General features: G+C 44.7%; 1 protein-coding gene across 7 annotated transcripts in view; it reads right to left on the bottom strand.

Moving 5' to 3' along the window:
* DOCK4 (dedicator of cytokinesis 4) overlaps positions 1-15,216 on the bottom strand; it is a 245,305-nt gene that overhangs the window by 123,474 nt on the left and 106,615 nt on the right. The window lies entirely within an intron of this gene.

The following is a 15,216-nucleotide window of genomic DNA, read 5'->3' as shown; positions in this document are numbered from 1 at the left end:
AACCTGAGGCGAATGCTTTACTGTCTCATGGCAGGGCCAAGCCCACACAAGGGTGGTGTGAGGAAGGAGATTTTTAATCACCTCCCCTCATCCTGTTTTCAGCTTAAAAAGCCCCCATCTGCTTCACATCCTGCATAGGAAAAAATATGAGTTTCCTGAGGTTTTCCTTGAAGGGGGAAAACAGTTGAGGCAGGGGGCACACAGAGACACACACCCACATACAATTTTTAAAGGGGGAAAATGAGTGATGCCCCTTTTCCTCTGCTTTAGCTTGAAGCTTGCCCTGGTACACTTTGTAAAACAAAATGAACAGAGACAAGCCACACACAAGACTGCATCGCATTAGCGTGGCCCAGCAGTTGTTCATCACCTTTGCCATAAACAGCATCAATTTTAAGAAACCGACATCTAATTTTAGCCGCTACCCCAGAAAACAAATGTCAGTAGGATCAAATAATTAAGACCGAGAAAAAGCAGAGGCTCCCCACACAAGGCTTTTCTTTTTCACTTGCTGTACCTTCCAATCATCTTACCATCAAATCCCATCATACATAAGAGATCACTCCGTACATTCCTTTTTAACTATAGCTTTTTCAGCTGTTTCCTTGGCTTCTGCCAAGGCTAAGCGACTGCCACACATATGCTGTCTTCCATGTGCAACGACGAAAATAGCAACCAGAACATCTATGCAAGCACAATAGAAGGACTAATAGTACAAGTATATTGTGCGTGTGTGTGTGTGTGTGTGTGTGTGTGTATTCTCCAAGGCTGCACCAGCAGCAATTCAGGAAGATCACACTCTCACAGGCTGTGTTCTGCAGGTTTAATTTCACCAGCTCATATTCCAACTAGGAAATTTGCAGGCATCAGGGGTACTTTGGCTGCTGCGGTTCACTTTAAAACAAGCTGAAACAGATGCAGCTCAATTCTCCTGTTGCCGAGCGGGCAACTGTCAGCGTCTGGTAGGAAATCAAGCCCCAAGCGGTTGGGTTTCCGAGTTTGTGGGGAGGTGACCATCAGTCTGAAGGGGCCAAGAGGTGAAAAACACTGTCCAGGACAAGCAAGGGCCAACTTCTCTAAGCAGCAGCCAAAGATCAGAAGCAGGAAGCGTAGTCCAGGGCATGCAGGCCAGATTCCTTTAGCAAGAATGTGGGAGGAATAGAAGAACAGGATCTTATATCGGCAGGATGCTCAGCCTGAAGGCCAGGAGTCAGAACTGGTTCCAGGTTCAAGAGGGCAAACAGCATACGATTCCTCAAAACTACGCTACAACACCAGCATTAAAATGGTAGCTAGATTCAGCTCCCTGGTGCTGCTCAGATCACGAGGCCAGGGTGAGGGAAGAATGGAGAGGGGCACCAAGGACATTGGCCACATCTGCTGGAGTCCAGGCAACTGCCCAAGGGTGCCTGGTAACCATCTCGGAAATAGAGAGACTGGTCCTTGGGGTGATCTCACTCTGTCAGGTGGCAGGGTTGGCACTGCAGCCAAGGTGGTACCGTGGAAGAGCTCAGTCTCCAAAGCTTGAAGCAAATCCACAATCACATGCTGGTGGCCCAGAAGGAAAGGCACTAAATCCTGATTGTTGGGGAACACAGTTTAGTGAAAAAACCACAACCCTGCATAAACGCTCCTCAGGATTTACAGCAATGCCGCTTCACACAGAAACGACGACAATGTTGGTGTCTGGTGGGCTTCCCTCAGGAAAGCATCCCATAGAGGGCCTGTTCTGTCACTACTATCCTCTGGGCCTCCTTTGGAGGTGGCACACGGAAATGGGCCTAGTGTCAAAACTAGCACTTTGAAACAGGACTTTGAACAAATAAGATCATGTAAATGTTGCCTTTGAGGATCCATACATAACAAGCAAATTTTCCATCTAACTCAGGGGTAGGCAACCTAAGGCTCGGGGGCTGGATGTGGCCCAATCGCCTTCAAAATCCGGCCCGCGGTTAGTCCAAGAATTAGCATGTTTTTACATGAGTAGAATGTGTCCTTTTATTTAAAACACATCTCTGGGTTATTTGTGGGGCATAGGAATTTGTTCATTATTTTTTTTTTCAAAATATAGTCTGCCCCACCACATGGTCTGAAGGACAGTGGACCAGCCCACAGCTGAAAAAGGTTGCAGACCCCTGCTCTAACTTGTGGCTCTGCAGGTGAGAGGCTGAAAAGATAGTGACCAGTAAACCCTGAGATGCATGCTAGCATTAATCACACTCCTGGATTAAAAGCTGATGGCTAGAAGAACAGCACTTTTTAGGATATTTGCCTGGCGTGTTTTCCTTTTTATGTTCATCTGTCCAACTCTGTCAGCAAAATCAAGAACAGTTTTTGTGAATGCCTATGATGCGCTCTACTTCGCAATGTGTTTCTATGAATTTATGCCTGTGCGTTGTAAAATTAATAGAACGTTCTCAAATGTAAGCCCTACTCTGATCAGCCACAGTACTAAAAATATCTCAGCCAGCACATTTCTAGGCTGTCACCAGTAACCCCCCTCACCTGACAAAACCCAGGCCTCTGCAAGTTGAAGAAATTAAAAACATGCACTTAAATATATATTTAGCTGATTGTCTGCCACCTACTTAGCAAGCTTGCTTTAAAGTGTGTTTAAGAGAAAAAACTTGTTGAAAACACTCCTGTAGTAAGTTGCATCTCCCGTCACAAACTTCTAGCTTATTATCACCCGATCCATGTTCATCTCTCTCACCTTCTAGAGCAGGGGTCGGCAAGGTTTATCTTGCCTGGGCTGGATTGGTCCCACGGAGATTCCTCCGTGGGTAGGGTTGCATGTGAGTGCACGTGCCTGCGATTTTTGGCGTCTGCGTCTGTGCAGGTGTGATTTTTGGCATCTGCACATGCGCAGACGCAATTTCTGGCATCATGGAAGCGAGTCCCCACGCCGCGCTGTGCCGGTTTGCGTGTTCAGACCCATAAACCTCCCCCCTAAATAAATTCACACTTGACTCAAATTTTTAGTTTGGTTTTTGGCAGAATTTAGGCCACAACTTTATTGATTACAGAAAGTGACTGGTTGCATAGGCTCTGGTTCGACTAGCTCCCTGCACCCTTGCAGGCAGCGCTGACCCAGGGCACCAGCATCAGCCAAGGGTGAACACCTGGATAAGCGGAAAGCCAGGAACAGGCTATCTCCGCCACACAAATGTCCCCCTGGACTCAGGCACAGGCACAACCCCTCACAGGGGTTGACCAAACCATTGAGTCCCTGGATTCCTTTAACGGAATACCCTTCACATAGGGATGGTGAGAGCGTTCCCCCGTCCCTATCACCTGAACCAGTGCCTATCTGCAACCTTATAAGTTGTGACGATTTGCTACGCGGCAGGTGAAACCCAAATGGCAACAGTCAATCAGCCAAGTGGGAAAATTCCTGCCGTGCCCCTGTCCCAACAACAGAAGATACATGACGGCATAGCAAGGTCAAGCGCAACAAGCCCTAAAAGTAGGGAGAGGTGGGCAGGTGTTCCGAATGCACGCGCCGAAAGAGGAAGCTCTGGGTCACGTGCATGGGCATAAATAGGTCCCTCAAACCGTTTGAGCTGTGTCCCATTGGCCAGATTGTACCCAGCTTCAAGGGACCTACCAATCGGGTGTTGTGGGTTACCAGTTGTACCCAACCAACAACACAGGGTGTTGGTTGTCCAGGTCTCACCGCAATACGTGCCCTCTTTAAGGGAGGACGCAATTCAGCGCAGCATGCGAGCAGGCGGCTCGGTTTGGGGGCAGCTCGTGGGCCGGCCAAACGACCTCTGCGGGCTGCTTCTAGCCCATGGGCCTTAGACCCCTGTTCTAGAGAGTATTATTCCCCCCCCCCTCCCAATTGTCTTCCAAATCAATGTACAGATGGAATGAGAAACTCAATTATTTGGGCAAATATTAGGGAAAGAAAGGGCTTAGAATGCTACAGAAGTATGCTTAACCGCTAAACTGGAGTTTCACATCTTATGGGAAAGGGAGAGTAACTATACACACCTGCCATATTATTATGTACTCCAATTCCACAAATGTGAGAAAGTTTAGAGACACAGAATGTGATTTATCTGTTACTGAACTGCACCACTTCAGACTGCCTGTGGGAAATCCAACTTCTGAATGCCTGGGCATGTTGGGGCAAAGGAGGAAGCAACTCTGCATGACTTGCAAACAAAAACTAGCATACTAGGGAGGAGAAGGATATACCAGTACACATCACCTTGCCATGCTGATTTTGGCATGTGGGCGGAAACATTTTATACAAGGGAAATTTCTGAACATTTCAGTCTGAAGTGATGCAGTTCATCAGCAGAAACTGCACATGGGATAGTCGATTATGTATAACAAACAGGTAACTTTTGAGGGGTGTAGCTCTGTGGTGGAACGCACAGCAGTGGTCCAGTGTTCAGTCTTGGGCATCTCCAGTTTAGGCTGGGAAGGACTCCGTCTGAAATCCTGTCAAGGGCATGTGGAGAAGAAGCCCTGGGGCTTTGTGGCATTTTTGTGAAGGTTGGACAACAGAGAGAAAGCAAGCAAGTAAGCAAGCTAGATGGATAGCTCAGTCGGTAGACCATGAGACTTTTAATCTCAGGGATGTGTGTTCAAGCCCCACTTTGGGCAAAAGATTCCTGCATTGCAGTGCGTTGGACTAAATGAACTTTGTGGTCCTTTCCAGCTCTACTGTTTTATGATTCTATGATTCAAAAACTGTTTCCTTTACTAACCAGATGGGTGGGATAGGTATGAGAGCCAGTGTGGTGTAGTGGTTAAGAGCAGTGGACTCGTAATCTGGTGAACTGGGTTTGATTCCCCGCTCCTCCACATGCAGCTGCTGGGTGACCTTGGGCTAGTCACACTTCTCTGAAGTCTCTCGGCCTCCCTCACCTCACAGAGTGTTTGTTGTGGGGGAGGAAGGGAAAGGAGATTGTTAGCCGCTTTGAGACTCCTTAGGGTAGTGATAAAGCGGGATATCAGTCCAAACTCCTCCTATGGCATCCCTTACTGGCTTTGATTTCCTTTAAGTCAGCATTCATAGTTCATGGCCAAAACATGTCAAAGATAAGTTTTAGCAGCAAGACAGCACAGCACTCTTTCCCTCTTTCTTTCTCTCTCTCACTTCACAATCTGTCCTTTTATTCCTCAGCAACAGCAATAACGATGCATCTACTTGGCACCTCCTGTCTAAACAACATGTTTTGATTTTTTTTACCTACCACTCACTTTAAAGAGAAAATCAAAACCAACTGTTAAGCTTGTCCGTCCTAGGCCTAAGGAACCATCAATTTTAGCCAATTTCAGCAAATGTGAGAGCAGTGATGATGGGCTGAAACGGATGACAATGCTGGAAAAAGACAAGTCTTTTTGGGCAAGCTGCTTGGAACTGTTGCTGGATCACAGATACAGTAGTTGTGTGAGAAATTGGCATCTTGGGGGATGAAAACCTGATGGGGTTAAAGTAAACATCATATGTGTGAAGATGCTAAAGATAATGACAATGGCATCTTAGCAAATGTGGAACCATAACCTCATCAGAGAAAATAGAATTTTTATTATTGATTTATGGATCGCCTTTTACATTCCTCTCAAGGCGATTTACAAACATACAAAAAAGGCTACAATTATTTTTTAAATGCTACTGAAAACAGGCACCAAAAGATAGGTTTAAAAACAGTACCAATGGTGGGACTAATACATTTTCATTCAGCTGGGAAAGTCTGTCAAAACAAAAATACCTTCAGTTATTTCAACAAAGTATGGATAGGCAGAGGTGCCATTTTCTTAAGAGGAGTGGCATGGCCCATATGTGGCGCCATGCAATGTCATGTGTGAGACGTCATGCACGTGAAGACCTAACGTTGCATGTGTGATGCTGCGAGATGCCGGGGGGAGATATTCACCCCCTAAATATTTAGGGGGCTCAGCCTCTAGGAACTGGTGCACCTGTATCTCAACAGAGAGTGTAAGTAATGAAAGGGTTGTAAAGGAGAAAAAATGCTGGTTCTGTTCCCAGTTGGAATAAAGGATGTTCATTCAGAGCCTCCTTTCATTGCTCTCTTCTGCCTTCTTCTTGCACTCTCACCCAGCTGAGGACAACAATATCTGTGACCTACTGCTCTGGCTTGGCAACCATTTATTCCAAAATTTTAGTGTGTCTTGTTTTTGTCTGGTGACCTGGCTTGAAAGGGCAGACTCCAGCTACAGAGGCTGCATCTCTTGCTCAGGGAAGGGGGAGATTTGATGCTGGCGTCAAGTTTTAGTTGTGGATATGCATTACTTTTGCTTCTTCCTGAGTGACATGGTGTGTTTATTGTTAGACCTTATTATGAATTACCAGTGGATTGTTTAATTATATGGTATATTAATTAATATGAGGTACTTTCATTGCTCTATTGTTCATGACTCATATTGCTACATTTTGTTATTGTTGTGAGCCGCCTTGAGCATGGTTTACTATGGAAAGGTGGGATACAAATAAATGAGCCAGATGTGTTAGAAAACGTGCAAATTAGTATATGGTGCAAAACTTAGAAATTATGTTTGATAATTAGGTGGACTGCAGAGAGGCCAAATCTTTGGTTAGGATAGGAGAAAGCAATACTAAACTCCGACTGATTGTTGCTAATCTTGCGCCATTCTTAATCCACATTATTATCTAAGCACTTCATTGCTACAGTACATCCCCCCCCTTACATTGCTTTTCTTTTTTGCAAAGCTAATTATACTCTGTATGAATATTGTTCTCTGAAAAGCACTGTCTATCAACAATGATTGATTTGCTTCAGTTACAACCTTGAGTCTTTTATCGCTGGTTCTGCCTTGCTCCCTGACCCGCTGGGTTGCTAAAGTGCAAATGTGAACCTTGATTACATCACCAAATTAACACCAATTACAAGACACAGAGGATGAAAAGAATGCTGAGGAGAGAGTTATGGCTGGATAACAGAACAGCTTAAGGGGTTGTGATAAGCCGCAGAAGTAGAATCAGCTCCAGAAATAACATCAGTTAACAGACTTCCATGCCAACTTGCGGCTGCTGAAGGCAGCTCCATACATTACAACTGCCAAGGGAAACACTGACATTTCATCAGTGTTTCCCGCACAGCAAATGTGTAACTACACAACCTTTAGAAGACATCTGAAGGCATCCCTGTATCAGGAAGTTTTTATTATGCTTTTGTATTTGTTGGAAGCCGCCCAGCATGGCTGGGGCAACCCACTCAGATGGGTGATATATAAATAATAAATTTGTTATTATTCTTGTTGTTGTTGATGATGATGATGACAAGCCTAGCTAGTAGCAGAGGCAAGCTTTCATGCACCCAGAACCTGTTCATGGTTCTAAGGTAGGAAAAGACAACAGAAGTGCACTTGATCATCTTTGTGGCCACAGCCTGTTCAGAGATTCAACCCCCCAGGTGGGCATGGAGAAAGAGTAAGCATGCATGCTTCTGTTAGCCTTCACCAGTTCTGAGTTGTGTTTTGGTGGGCGTGTGTGTGAGCAAATATGCTTCAGTTTATTCTTAACAACATGCTATGTTTCAAAGATGAGGCATGAAGACAAGGCTACCCAACAGGGGTGCCAACGTGAATAAAATATTGTGGGGACCCAGGAAAGCCCTGCCCCACATAACTGATCACATGATGCTGTGCACATGCACCATTTGAATGGGAATGCTTATCAACTTTGTGGGGGCTCAGCCCCCTCAACTATTTTATTGTGGGGGCCAAAGCCCCCACAGCCCCTAGGAGTTGGCTCCTATGCTACCCAAAGATGTTTTGACCTCTGAACGGAGCCCATGTCGAATTTAGTAAGACCTTTGCTTTGCTTCCAATACCTCTTTCCCCCCTTCTGCTGCTTCCCTTTTTTCATTTAAGGAATTTAATTGACAGCCTCTCTGCCTGAAGGCAGCCGAGGCACGATGCAACATTAAAAACCAACAGTACAATTCGGGGAGGCAATAACATTACAGAAGCCTAATAAAGCCTAATGTTACAATATAATTTTAAGAATAGCATCAGCAATTCAGAAAATCTATACAGCGACAAAATGCAACAGGAAATGTTTCCACCAGCCAGCACTTCAACAAGTGTGTGTGCGCATAGTGGAGAGAGGAAATACATAATCCAGTGCAGTAAGGTTCTCACATCAACCCTTTCCTGATCAAATTTCTCACTTGCAAATATGGTTGCTACAAGCAAGCATGATTTCTTTTCCTCTAAACCACCCACAGCCAGGCTAAGCAAACATAATTCAGAGTAAAAAATACTAAAATACTGCAAGGCATTATTTATAGCTCTCTGTTCACTAGTGCTGCAGTGCTAAGACCTTCATTTCTATTTTGAATGCAGTAAGATCGTAGGAGAAGAAACAGGATGTTCAGTTTCCACAACTGAAAAATGCAGCAGAGAAACAAAATCCTAAATCATGTAAAAATGACCTCTTTCTATTTTATTTTTTAAAGCAGGCCAAAAATAAAGTTTTGGTTACATGTAACTGAAATCATAGGAAATTTCACATACAACAGAATTGTTTATACAGGCTAACCTTATGGTTAAGCAGGTAAGTTTCTAAACCTATTTTGTCTGAAAGAAATTATAGTACAATCCTATGCAAGTCTGTTCAGGCATAAAGCCTGCTGAGTTTACAGTAGATTGATCCAAGGTAATCAAGAACAGGACTGCAACCTTAAGAGGTCTTTGTTAACAAATGTGGCACTCACAATACTGACCCTGAAAAAAACTTCAAAAGCAAAGCAAATTGGGTTTTCCCCTATAGCTGGCCAAAGTGAATCACCCAATCCTTTCCCAATCAGATATTTGCAGGAAGAACAAATTATTTCCTTTGCAATAATGTCATCCAGTTTCACTTTAGGCTCCTAAACAAGTGACAGGTGAAATATGGTCTACACAGTCCAACTGAGTAGAAGAAAGGTGGTGGAGGGGCAGGGAAGGGAGAAACCCTGAAGAAATGAATGCAAGCTGGTCAACAAAAGGATTCCTTATTCCTTCCAGGAGAAAGGCTTAAGAACAAGAGAGAACTGGACAAATTCTACTAACCATGAAGGCTATGTCCTACCTCCACTGTTGGAGGCAATGTCCCTCTAAATACCAGCTGCTGGAAACCACAGGAGGGAAGAGCGGCGTTGCACTTAGGTGCTGCTTGCAGGAACCCCGTAGGTATCTAGTCGGCCACTGGGAGAGCAGGATGGGGCTAGATGGACTAGATGGGGCCAGTGGTTCTTGCGTGCCGAGACCCAGCAGCCACCCCCTCGTTGGAAAATAACTCACACAAGGACACAGATATTAGGTTTATGTTATTGGGCAAATTTGGCCACAGCTTTATTGAATTACAGAATGTGAGCAGTATTGGCTTAGGCATTGATTGGACCCGACTATATCTGACTCCTGCCCGCTGCGCAGGAAGTCCGGGAAGGGTAAACCACCGGGAAGGGGAGCCCTGTCGTTGCGAACCAACTTGAGCTCCCCCTGGTGTTCCCGTCGGGGTCATGTCATGGCCCTAGCCCCCGACTGGGCTTCGGAGAAGACCAACACCCCCGGATTCCTTTAATAGAATACCCTTAAGCATGGAGGGGCAGGTGATGGCCACACCTCACCCCCCCCCCCACACACAAGGTCAAACAATGCCTAACAACCCTAACAAAGTTGTGGCGATTGCTACGAGGTAGGTGAAAACCAGGTGGCCAGTGCCAATTCGCCAAGTGGAAATATTCCTACCAGGCTCCTGGGACAACCAAAGCAACCAACAAAAGTCCATAGCAAGGCCATTGCCTAACCTACAAATAGGGAGAGAGGGAGGGCGGGTGATTGAGGAAGCAAGCCAAGAGGAAGTCCTCCATCTCACTCCTCAGTTTAAACTGTCCCGGCCACGCCACGCCCCCAGCCAGCGGATTGGCTGGCTGGGCTCTGACGTGGCCGGGATCCGCTGGGCAACAGGGGACAAAGTCTCCCACCCCCAGTGGGGAGTGGGTAGCCACGCGGTCCACCGCAACTCCTCCCCACTGGGAAGTGGAGCGGATTTCTTACATTCTTATCTTCATTGCACAGCTAAACGTCCTTATGCTAGTGGAATTGTTTAGATGTGTACCATCTCCTTTCATAATCTCACATTGGTGCATGTATGTGTGTACTGTTGCCTGTATTTTTAAACTCTGTTTCAAAATAAAAGTAAAATCCCACGGAACCAAGAGACCCGTGCAATCCCGTGTCCACGTGTGGTTATGTTGTCTGATTAACATAGCTCCGTGGGATATTATCACGGAGAAGCATCTTTAAGAAGCTCTAATTCTTCATCTAACCAGCCCTATCATGTTTGACCTCGTTCACTCTTTATAACGAAACCTGCTGTGAGCAGGTTTATGCAATTTATTTTTCAATTTGTAATTAAGCTCCTACAGTCCCGGCAACAATTCAGTAATTATATTCAGACTAACCAGAATGAATAAATCCCCTTGCCATTTTTATTCTCTCTTTCTATTACAAATATCCATCCAATGTTCACTTACAAATCCAAGTAGCACATCTAATGTACCTAAGTTTTTAGTACGATGTGCAGTTTGGGTTGCTCAACCACAGAAAGATTACGTTTATGGATCATGAAGATGGAGCATAGCTTTATAAAAGCTCATAAAATTAACAGTCTGGAGGACAAAGGAGAAAATATTTTCCATCTCAAAGTAGTAGATCTCAGGGTCATCAAATGACATTTGCAATAGGTTCACAACACAGAGAAGAAAACATTTTTTCATGCACTGCATGACTAACTTCTGTAATTTATTGCTTTGTGACTAAAGAGGAATGTACAAATTGAATGACAATAGAAATATTAATGGATATTAGAATAAATAGGAACAATTTGTATCAGGGAGCAGCACATGATAAAAAGAAGTGATTTTCAGATGCTTGGGTTTTAGTTACCTCCTCATAACCTGTCAGATCTTTCCATAGACCTCTGATTGGCTACTACAGAACACTGACTGATAGACCAGATGGGCCTTTGCTCTTAGCCTACAAAGAAAATCTTACTGTATTTTGACCGGTTTTGGTACTATGCCAATTCATTTGCCTGAAAAGAAGGTAAAGGGAGTGGATTCAGTCCCATAAACCCTAAACAGGTCATGGGCGTGGTCCTTCTAGGCTGGCATGCAGCAGATCCAATAAACCGCAGATGCATCACACAATTCTGAACGCAGAGTTTTGTACCCCTCTTGGTAATAATCAAGCTGAGAGTCTTGGTAATAATCAAGCTGAGAGTCCCATGAGTGGAAGTCAGGGCAGACACTCCAGAGCATATTTTGTGTGGTGCAAAGGGAGGAAAACAAACTGAAGCCCTGTTCAAAAGTGACATTCACAATGGATATGACCCCAGGGAAAGACATTAGCTTGGAACTGGACTCAGACAAATTACGACTTATCGTGATGTGAATGTTTCTTTATTAACCATCGTTTAGCATTACCTCCCAACCCAAAGCTTCGGTTAATCTTACCAATGGCTTGTTTTAACATAGCTGATAGTTTGAAGGTGTTTCAAATAAACCACAGCAAACTGGGGTTTGACATAACACTAAACCACCAAGAGGGAAAGGGCTCAGGTCACACAATGGCATAATGCAACAAAGAAATACTTCTTCCCAATATGCTTTGGTGCAAAAAAATAAAATAAATCTTTTTACTTTGTAACTGTTACTCGGCACCAAAAAAAATGCACTTCTGCTTTGGCTACTGTTTAATGATTTCTAATGAATGTATTGGGGTGCCAGTGTCTGCTTTGGAGAATATGAAATGAATGAAGCAGAAACCGAAATTCGGAATAGTAAATATCACCAGAGCATATCAGTGACACTATCTAATATGCCTGCTGGTTCAGGCTCCAACATCTCCATGTTGGTAGGGACTGACAGACTCTCTACATATACAGACTGTTGTCACTTTATGCTGAACACATGGAGGCCAGGAGGGTGAGACCAGTAAATGTTTTGAGGTTGCTGGTAGGCTATGACACAGTCCCCATCCCTATGCATTGTATAGGAGAACATCATGCGATAAAGGGGTTCCATGATGTAAAGGATAAGCATGCAGTGCTACTCTTCCTCCCACTAGGGGATTCAAAGTGTCAACCGCAAACAGGAAAGCAGGTGTAGGCTACTTTGCAATTTGCTGGAGCATAAATCAGGCATGAAAAATATGGGTCACTGCTTTGAGCTGTAAGATTTCCCCCTTCTCCATGAATCTCAATTAAGGTCCATATTTCATCTCCTTTGTGAAAGGCATCTTCCCCATGCAACAAAATATTCAAATTTCTGCAAATTCCCTGCAAAAATTCACTACGAGAAAGGTCCACTGCCCGCAGGTCAAAACCAAACGAATGAGCCCTTTTTGTCCAACAAAAGCATCAAAATACAATTTTGTGGTTTGGGGAGAAAAGACAGGAAGTACCAGGAGGTTTTTGACTAAGCAGCTGAGACAAAGAATATCGCATATCCACCTAGCTCCTCTTTCACGCTCTATAAATCATGTCTGCTTACACTACAGATGCTGACAACTACCAAGAGGAGCTGCCAGAAATAGCTTACCTGCAGTTAGTAAAACAAAACAGAAGCTTCCAAACAAGTTTCCCCAATCAGTTTAATTAAGCTCAGCCCTGACATATGCAGCTACGTCTCGGGCAAGAGGGCCTGATGGATGGCACGGAACATTTTACACAGCAAACATGTTTGCTATGTGTGTATTGCTGCTTTCCTCAGCAAACATGTGAAGTATGAATAACAAACAGATAGCTATCTTTAAGTTGTATATATGTCTATGGAAGTGTTTCTCAACGGGGGGGGGGGGGGGGATATGGCCCCTTGGGACCCCCCAGCAAGCCGGATTTAGGTTTGATGAGGCCCTAAGCTACTGGTACAGCTGTCCTTTGTCAACAACAAATTGTCACTGTTTTTTTGTGTTGAATATATGCTATATTGTAATTTATGAACCTGATAGGTATCTAACACCATTTGCACATGTTGCCATGCATCCAGTCCATGCAGAATGTAGGCACCCTATATATAGAAATGAGCAAACCAGTGATATTTTAGGGAGCAGGCTAGCAGGCGGGGCCCATTATTTACACCATAGGAGCCTATAGAACACAAAACACTGTTGCTGTATGTAGGTTTTATTTTATTTGTTTTTTATCATATTTTGGAAATGTACATCCAGTTTTTTTCCCTTTAAATTTTTTTTGGGACCCCCCAAGAGAGCAAGGCCCTAAGCTATAGCTTGTTTGGCTTATACGTAAATCTGGCACTGCCCCCCCAGGATATTCCAAGGGGGCCACAGGTGAAATTATATAAGTTATATAATTATAAATAAAACATGTTCTGTTTACAAAGAAAATAGCTACCTTTCCGCTGGTAGGACAGAGGAGGAAGGAAATAAGGTTGGAAGGGGGGCCGTGGTCAGAAAAAGGTTGGGAAACACTGGTCTATGGGAACCCTGATTGAGCAAGATTTCATGTGCACAGATGTTTAAAGATGTATTTGTGCTTGTTCATCATGCACACTTTAGATCACAGGTTCCGAAACTTAATTGGCCTACCACCCCTTTTTCAGGAAAGAGAGAGAAATTACTCAGCACTGCCCCCCCCCTCAGGAAATCTAGTATGATCAGAGTGAACTCAGTCCGCCCTGTTCCAGGGGCAGGGCCAGCGCTGCAGCCTGCCTGCCATTGGCCAAATAGGCAGGCGAGCTGCAATCTACTTCCTGGGCCTGAAGGAAACCCTTCGCCTCAAGCACGACTGCTGGATCCAGGGGAGGCGTTGTCACTGTTGGGATACTGCCAGGGAGACAAAGTCCATCATGGCCCCACGTCGCCTCCGGACGTCCATTGATCTCCCGTAGACACGCAGTATCAGCAATTAGCGACACGAGCTCCAGAAATAGCTTGCCACATTCCAGAGCTGATGCACGCTCTTATCAGCAGATAGTGCACAGCGAAAGATGCACGCAGGAGAGCATTATTTATAAGTTTTTTCTGCGTTGGTCAGAACAAAGAAAAAACATGACCGCCTGCTTCAGTGTTCAGGCACCGAGAGAGAGAAACGAAAGCAATAGAAAACATAAACATCCTGTGAACAGGAAATACGCAGACACTGTGACTCACAAAGCCTGCTCCCTTTTAAGGTGGAACGGAAATATCCTAACAGTCACCATCCCACAAGTGCAGCCAACCTGGTGGTTAAGTGCCATTACACAATAAATGAAGCATGTACAAACAGTTTATCAAATTTTTCTTCTCTGCCTTCTTTATGCTTCCACTGCCCCCTTATTTTTATTCAATGCCCCTCAGTTGCATCCAAGGTTAACACCACCACCAGCCTGAACCATTCCAGCACCCCCAGGGGACGGTATCACACACTTTGGTAAACACTGCTTTAAATCCAGGGTTCCCAATAGGGTGGTTGTAGACACCACAGCAATCACACACATACACACAATGCCTACAAAGCACACTGCCCCTTGAGTTATTTGGGTGGGGATTGTTAACTGAGGAGTTGGGATTGGGGTGCTGACTGGGGCTTTTTTCATCTGTTTTTAATTGTTGGGTTTTGGGGGGGTGCATATATTTTGCCTGTGTTTTCTTTCAGAAACGGGGAGCTCCTAAACATCACCAGTTTTTCTGCTGTGAAACATGTATTTTATTGTGCTCATGACACTTTTTCAGATTCCCAATGTGCCTCTGGGCCCACAAAACCTTTATGTGTATATATAGCAAGATCACACCCTCCCACTCATTCCAGGACTGCAAATCAAAGTACAGTGGTACCTCGGGTTAAGTACTTAATTCGTTCCGGAGGTCCGTTCTTAACCTGAGACTCTTCTTAACCTGAAGCACCACTTTAACTAATGGGGCCTCCTGCTGCTGCCGCACTGCCGAAGCACGATTTCTGTTCTCATCCTGAAGCAAAGTTCTTAACCCGAGGTAATATTTCTGGGTTAGCGGAGTCTGTAACCTGAAGCGTATGTAACCTGAAGCACATGTAACCCAAGGAGAGTGCTACTGAACTCAGGTCCTGGTGGCCGCTATAAGAACAGGATTATGGAATAGACTGGTCTGATCCAGTACAACTCTTATATGTGCAGAGAACATCTAGTGGCTTAACTATAGGTAAAGGTAAAGGGACCACTGACCATTAGGTCCAGTCGCAGACGACTCTGGGGT

This window comes from Podarcis muralis, chromosome 10 (assembly GCF_964188315.1).
Source record: "Podarcis muralis chromosome 10, rPodMur119.hap1.1, whole genome shotgun sequence".
NCBI classification, from domain to species: domain Eukaryota; kingdom Metazoa; phylum Chordata; class Lepidosauria; order Squamata; family Lacertidae; genus Podarcis; species Podarcis muralis.
This window is presented reverse-complemented; position numbering and strand designations above follow the sequence as displayed.